This window comes from Scatophagus argus, chromosome 3, assembly GCF_020382885.2.
Source record: "Scatophagus argus isolate fScaArg1 chromosome 3, fScaArg1.pri, whole genome shotgun sequence".
In the NCBI taxonomy this organism is placed as follows: domain Eukaryota; kingdom Metazoa; phylum Chordata; class Actinopteri; family Scatophagidae; genus Scatophagus; species Scatophagus argus.
The window spans coordinates 21,819,531-21,826,679 of NC_058495.1; positions in this window are offsets into that span (position 1 = coordinate 21,819,531).

The window sequence follows — 7,149 nt, forward strand, 5'->3', positions numbered from 1 at the left end:
GGAGTTTTGGGCCGTTGAAACAGCAACTCATACATTTTAGAGAAGCTGTGCTGCTGAATCGTTATATGCCAGGTTGAGACTCTCATTTCATAAATCGAACTTCTCATTTGTCTGTTCCTTTAACTTTCTCCCAGCCTCATTGTAATTGCACATTAGGGATGCAGAGCACAAAGCCGAGGAGAGGAATAAGCTGTTTGCTACATCCTCTGAAAAGTGTTTGTCCAGTCACAGCTCAGCAACCATAACAGCAGGCCTCTCAAACGTTGGATTCCTCCAAACACAAAAGCAGTGTGCCTGCACTTGTATTTAGGGCAAAAGAGACAAAGTGCAGCTAAGTGCGGGAGAAAACAATTCATTCATTCATTCATTTCTCTCTGTTGATTTCATATTGTGACGGTGCCTCACAAGTGACAAACTTATGTCTGCCAGCAAACAACAGGAACAATGACTGAAAACTGCTGTGGTGAGATGCACTACCAACACGGGAAAGATCTCCAAACTAAGTTTTTTAAAGCTACTAAACTAAAAAACTGAGCCTTTAACAAGACAAAGGTGGATACAGATATGGGCATCCGCATGCTCAGTATGTTGCTATGTGTAGCAAGCTTTGTGATTTGTAATAAGCTTCTAGAATGCTTTAATATTTATTTTTATGTAAAAGGTGTTAATACTGCAGGTGGTATTTTGAAGGGGGCTTCAAAATTCATTATGAAATGCTTTGGTGGTTTGTTGTTGACTAATTTATCTGTGTGTTTATTGTCACAACAAAGTCATCTGTGAGACACTTCATATGAATCTGTGGTTACTGAAGTTGAAGCTAAAGTGAGGGTTGTGCCTCATTCATCACAAAAGGCAGAAGGGTTGGCACTGCAGGATTGATACGATGGATTTTGCACATTTTCACAGGATTGTTTTGTTAGCTATATGTTTTTCAGAATAGCACTCTTTGCGCTCTGTCCCCAGCGTCTTTTTTGATGGTAGAGTCTCTCTAAAAAAACGCAAGAATAAAAGTCAAAGAAATTGGTTAAATCGTGTGTTTATTTCCTTTAATGCGAGCTATATTTCCTCTGGCAGATAAGCTTTGATTTACCTGGCAAGTTGACAAGGAAAAGCACATTTATGCACATTATAAATTCTAATACTACAGGCACATTGTGACATGCCGTTGTTCATTTGTAGATTTGACATTTTTACCTCCTGTCTGACCAAATAACTGCCGCAGGTTAGTTTCCTTTAAACATCTTAAATGAAGTGTTAAGACAATGTGTGCCTTCAATAGACACACTAAAACTCAATCACTCACAGTTAAACTCCAACTGAGACTGAATGCGTTGAAAGCTGCACTTTACAGTCTGTAATATAACGACTTTCATAAAGATCAGTCACCCTGCTTTTAAGAAGCTTTCGCTGGAGATTCACGCTGTCGAAGTAAACAGCCTAAGACACTGTATAATGTTCACCTTCCTCATCTGGCACACAGCCCAGGGTTCTCAAACAGCAGGGTCCTGTGGGAGGTAATCTCTGCTGGGAGCCCAGTCAGAAATCACTCTGTCGATTTTACATGTCGCGTGGGCCACATTGAATCACATCAGGCAATTTTAGAGTTGACTCCCTTGTAACCAGTGTTTCTGCCGCTGTAACTGGATAATCTGTCAGTTGGGGCTTCACGAAAGAGAGCTTGGTCTTACCGTACCTGCTGGTTTGTGTTTCATGTGTGCATGAGTGGTTACACACACTGCATGCTTTTCCGGTATGTATGTCATTCAAGTCTTTCATGTCATCGAAAAATATGTTTTGAGTATGAAGCTTTCCTGAAAATTCCCATAAAGCTTCTACAGTATAATCCACATCTGTGCTTTCAATGCATGCATCATATTTTTATCAGAAAACAGTTCAATACATGGTTTCTCTCTCACTCCTCAAGCACGACCCTGTCAGTGATATGAACAGCCAGTAAGCACATTGGTTCACCCATGCTTCCTGCTCTCTTATTGATCAGAACAATGAGCATGCTCAGAGGTAGGTCCGAAAAACCTCTGTCCAGTTTGTTTGAAAGCCTGTTTTAGATTACTTATCGGCTCCAGGGCAAGTTATTTAATCAGTTTCTGCCCTATTAAAGGAAACAGCAGAGGGTGGCACCATTAATATTTACATCCCACCGCATCACAAGTACAAGCCTCTATGAGCAGATGCTCATTTTCTGCCGCAGAGTGATACACTGCTCACAACAAGATTTATTGATTATCTTGAGTAACTGGGTCATAATTTTTGGAGAGAGAAGTTGCTTCTGCATTTCTCAAATAAACATTTTTTGTGCCATCTAGATCCACATCTCCAAAGCTGATATCTTCAAAACCCTCCAAGTCACACTACAACAAATGCAACGCATAAATACCACTCCACTAGGCCCTTTAAAAGAACCTCATAAAAGTCTTGTGAATGCTATTTTAAAAAACAGATCTTTGGGATAGGTGTTCAGAGACCTGCATTTTTCTCTTCAAACATGTGAAAATGGTGTTACTCTCTGTTCTTACCCTGTGTGACTCATTTAGTTAAATTGCCAACTAAGAAACCATTGAAAACCTTGTCAATAGACGCCTTAAAATCATTCCATGAAGGATTTTCATATTTATTCTTACTGTGTTCTAATTAATGTTTAATCAACTGTGGCAGGACATCTGATAGCTCTCTGAGCAATTCATTGATCATAGAGAACATTCCACTTTAAACACAATGTGAGGTAAGATTTTGTGACAGCCAGTCAAGGAAACTAGAGCACACAAATAAAACAGTCAGAATCTCACAAAAATATATCCATCACAGTAGTGTATTAGCTTGTCTGTTTGTTGTCTTGTTTCTCCATCTTTGTTGTGTGTGCAGTGAAATGTTGTAGTTGCTGTGATGAATCTTGTGATGAAACATATATTTAAAAAATGAACTGAATTCCACGAGTAATCCAAATGGCTGTTTTGCACAGCATTCTTAGCACCTAAGACTGGTTCCAATTGCCTTTTTTAATTTCCTCAACATTCACCTTTTTTTCCATCAACGATAGTAAATAGTGGACTGTGGTGTCACTAGTAGGTTTCTGAAAAGCTGTTGCAAAGCTCAGTGTGGCTGGCGCTAATCCAATGGCAATGAACATTTGCACAGTACAGGTGCAGAAAGTAGCGTATCGGATGGTGGATGGGAATGTAGCCCATCAAACTTTCAGACAACCAGTTTTTGGATCCTCTCACAGATCTGCAACCCCTGCCAAACCCTTAAAATACTGTAGACATGAGCACAATATTTCACTTACCTTAATCATACAGTATATTTTACCATACCATATTTTAAAAGATTGTGAGGAGGGTCACAAGTCAAATAGGTATGGGACACTGCCCTAAAGCAACATTTTACTTGGATATACATTAACATGGTTTATTGCCTATTGAACTCAATTGAACTTGATCTTAGGCTATATTTTCTTTTTTCTATTGCCTGTGCAATGAAAATCAGGCCTCAGGCCTGTCCATCTGTTAGCATGAATTTTGAGAATGTTTCCTTCAAGAAAGAAATGATGCTGTGGGTCTCTTCATACCTTTCAGCCAAATAAATTATTAGCCAACCTCTACACCCCCCAGGCACAAGCATCAAAACCAAGCCTTAAGCCTCAGTCATGTACATCTGGGCTCCGTTATTGCACCCAACTCGAATGACATCCCACAGTGCACGGAGAAAGTAATCGGATTAACCAAACATAACATGTTGTGCTCTATCCCGAGACTTCCCCTTCAGCCGTCATCTTCATCAGGTGCCATTGTCCCTTATCTCCTTCCCTCAGCGGCTGTCCTCCAGCCACAACACTCACAGCCAAACCAATTTACCCACATCCAACAATCCAATCACTTCCACAATGTATCTGTGTCGATGTCAGAGAGTGAGGGGGAACTATTGTCCAATGATCTGTGAAATGCAATGAACTGGTTAGAGGAAATAATTGAATTGCTCACTATAAATGGCTAATCTGACTGATGGTGGTAAACAGCAGTACAACGATTACTTCATTACCTGCTCAGAACCTAAAATGTTTTACAAAACCCTTTTGCTCTGCTCAGCCTCCTTGTATTGCTTTTTTGAAGCCCTTTGAAAACCTGGCTGTATCGATTGTTATGATGGCTGCCTGAGGAGCAATAGTAATAACAGCTTGAAGCCATGTCCTAGCCTGACTCCGCTACCTCTGCGATGCCATGCCAAGATGAGCAGGGCACATGGCAGAAAGCACATAAATAATTCACTGTGATCTCACTCCGGCCCTCGTGTAATTTACCTTGTATCCCCAATGGCGCCACCGAAGGACAGAAAGTGTTCTGTTTTACTCATCCAAAGGGGATCCTCAGTGGTGATTTGAACAGGAAGCTGAGCTACCTTGATCCTTCATCTGCACCTGAGGCAGGTTAGAGCAGGAAAAAGGTGAGAAAACGGCTAGACTCATCAATATTCATATAATACAGTGCTGCTGGAGGGAGGAAGTCACAGCATGACTGAACAATTAAAGCACCCATTGCAGGAAATCATGCCAGGAAACCAAATAATCTTTCCTTACACAACCCCAGTGCTATCATTACTTGTAGGTCTACTTGTGGGTTAGTTCTTATTGTCCCTGAGTGCATCACAATGAGCAACCCTTTTCACATTCCAACCAGGAATTTCATCCATTGTCAAAACAAAAAATATTTAGGCCTTCTGTATGCATTTAGATTAGTTCAGCAATTAAGCTTACAGATGGAATTTCACCTGATATCATTTTCAGTATGAGTGAAACACATTTATCGTTGCACATACAATATGATTTCTTCAATCCACTGAACGTCACATTTTAGGGGAGAAACCAGTTTGCGTATATGATTGAATAGCTAAATGCTGCAGCTGATAACCTACTTCTTTGAGTGTGGCAACCCAAAATCAGAGCCAAATAAGAGTGAATAGTGTACTGTCACATCCGCCACCTTACAACAGCCAAAGCCAAACCGTTGTGGTTTCAGATCCTGTTATCTGAATTCAGTTCAGAATGAAACTAATCTGATTGGCTATTTGAAGCAACCTCTCCACCCATTTGTCAGTGAATCATGAATCCCTTGCTGCCTAATGAATCCTTTTGTGTCTAATTGAGACACTCAGTGAGACAGGGTTTGTTCTCCACTGGATCACTGTACCTCATGGCTACACTGATCCCTGTCGTGGTTACCAAGTTAGTGACACCACCTGCATTTATGCAAAGCTTTGTGAAAGATGAGGCCACAGCACTGTGCTTACAAAAACCTTGATTGCAGAGCAGTACCAGGAAGTTTCACTCATTTTTGTGTCCAAATGGAAATGATCGAGGTAAAGAAAACAGTAAAGGTGACTAAACTGCAAGTAACTTGAATTTTATTTTGGCAAATATCGCAAAATTATTGTGTCCGTTTATGAAGTTAAACTTACTGTAAAGCAAATATCTTGCTAGTGTTTTTTTTCTTAACAACTCAAGATGTCTCGAATGAGGACTGACTGATACAACTACCCACAGGCTGTTTTCCCGTGGCAAACAACAACTCTGCTGGGAACATAGTGAAGTCATTTAGTAGCCATCTGCAACAGCTACAAATTTAATCAGCACAGCTTGACAGAATGTTGTTCTTTCAACCTCAGCTGCTAAATTTGTCAGATCCAATTTTTTGCCCAATTTTACTCCTTTTTCATTGAAAACCAGAGGTACTGCTAGGAAACTGCAACCCTGTCCCACCTCAAACAGTCGTTTGGTTCTGAATGCGTGATCGTTTTTTTTAATTACATTTTTTGGGCATTTATGCCTTTAATGGAGTGCACATTCAGAGAGAGGAGGTGGGGATGAGAGAGAAGGGAAGTTATGCAGCAAAGGACCACAGCCACTGTATTAAAGGGATTTCACCATTCTGTACGTCAGGTGAGTGAACGAACTCAGTACGCCACACGTCACACCCTGAATGCGTAATCTCGATGTCACATAAACTGTCAGAGACCTGAAGAAGAATCTCACTCAAACCCTTGTATAACAGAAAAACTAATATAAAAAAAAAAAATACAATAACTAGAGCTGTTTTCACCGTGCTCACTCAAATTGAATTAATAAAGGACGTGTTTGGTGCCCTTTGTCTTACAAAGGAATGGTTAACAAAAACATGAGGATTTGATTCTGCACTGAAACCTTCACAAACATTACAAATCCTGCCAAGAGGAAACTAGTCTGTGCAAAGTCTCAAGATACAGTCCAGATCTGATTGTGTTTTACTGTGCTCTGTGCAAATGAGAGTTCAGATTTGATCGGGCGATGAAACCTAAGCAATAAGCTCAAAGAGGCTAAAATGCTGCATAGAGTTGAGAGGAATTGTTGAATTTAGTGGCGATTACCTGTGAGTTTGTCACTACTATGAAATAAATTTCTTGAAGATCCATTTAGATCCTCTGAACTGAAAACAAACTCTTACATAATTATTGGTGACAACATAATACCTAGCAAACAGTTGGAATAATACCCATTGTTCTTATCTCTGCTAATTAAGCCGCATGTCACATCAGGCACCACCTTATAGGAAAAAAATGAACCTGTTAATGCAGTAAAATTGTATTCTGGGTTAGACCTATCACATAATCAGCTCAAAAGGTAATTGGCTGTAATAATGGCTCATCAATATTTAAGCGCGATAGCACTGCTGGAGCTAATACACATAGTTAATGCTGGCACAAATGTGTAGCTCTGTGTTACTGGAAGAAGGGAAGAAAATCATATCTTATGAATAAACAAATCTAATCTGAGCTCTGTGGCAGATTGTTACTCAACAGCTTTGAAAATCCTGGAAATCAGTTTATTAATATGGCTTCACAGCAGGGAGGATTGCTTGACATGTTGACTGAAGGAGAGTAAACTTCTGCAATATTTTTATCTGATCAGCTTTGTTGTGGTAAAATCCCCTGTAACTGATGACAGAAACATGTTCTCTCCGGCAAATCAGTTTAAAAGGAGATGACGGATGGAGACAGAGGTTGCTGGGGAAAAGCAGCTCATCAGTCTTCCGTCTGCCAGGGTGGCAGGGGCACGAAGCTGTCATTTTCATTTGTTCCACTACTTGGTCTTCTCCTCCGTTCACA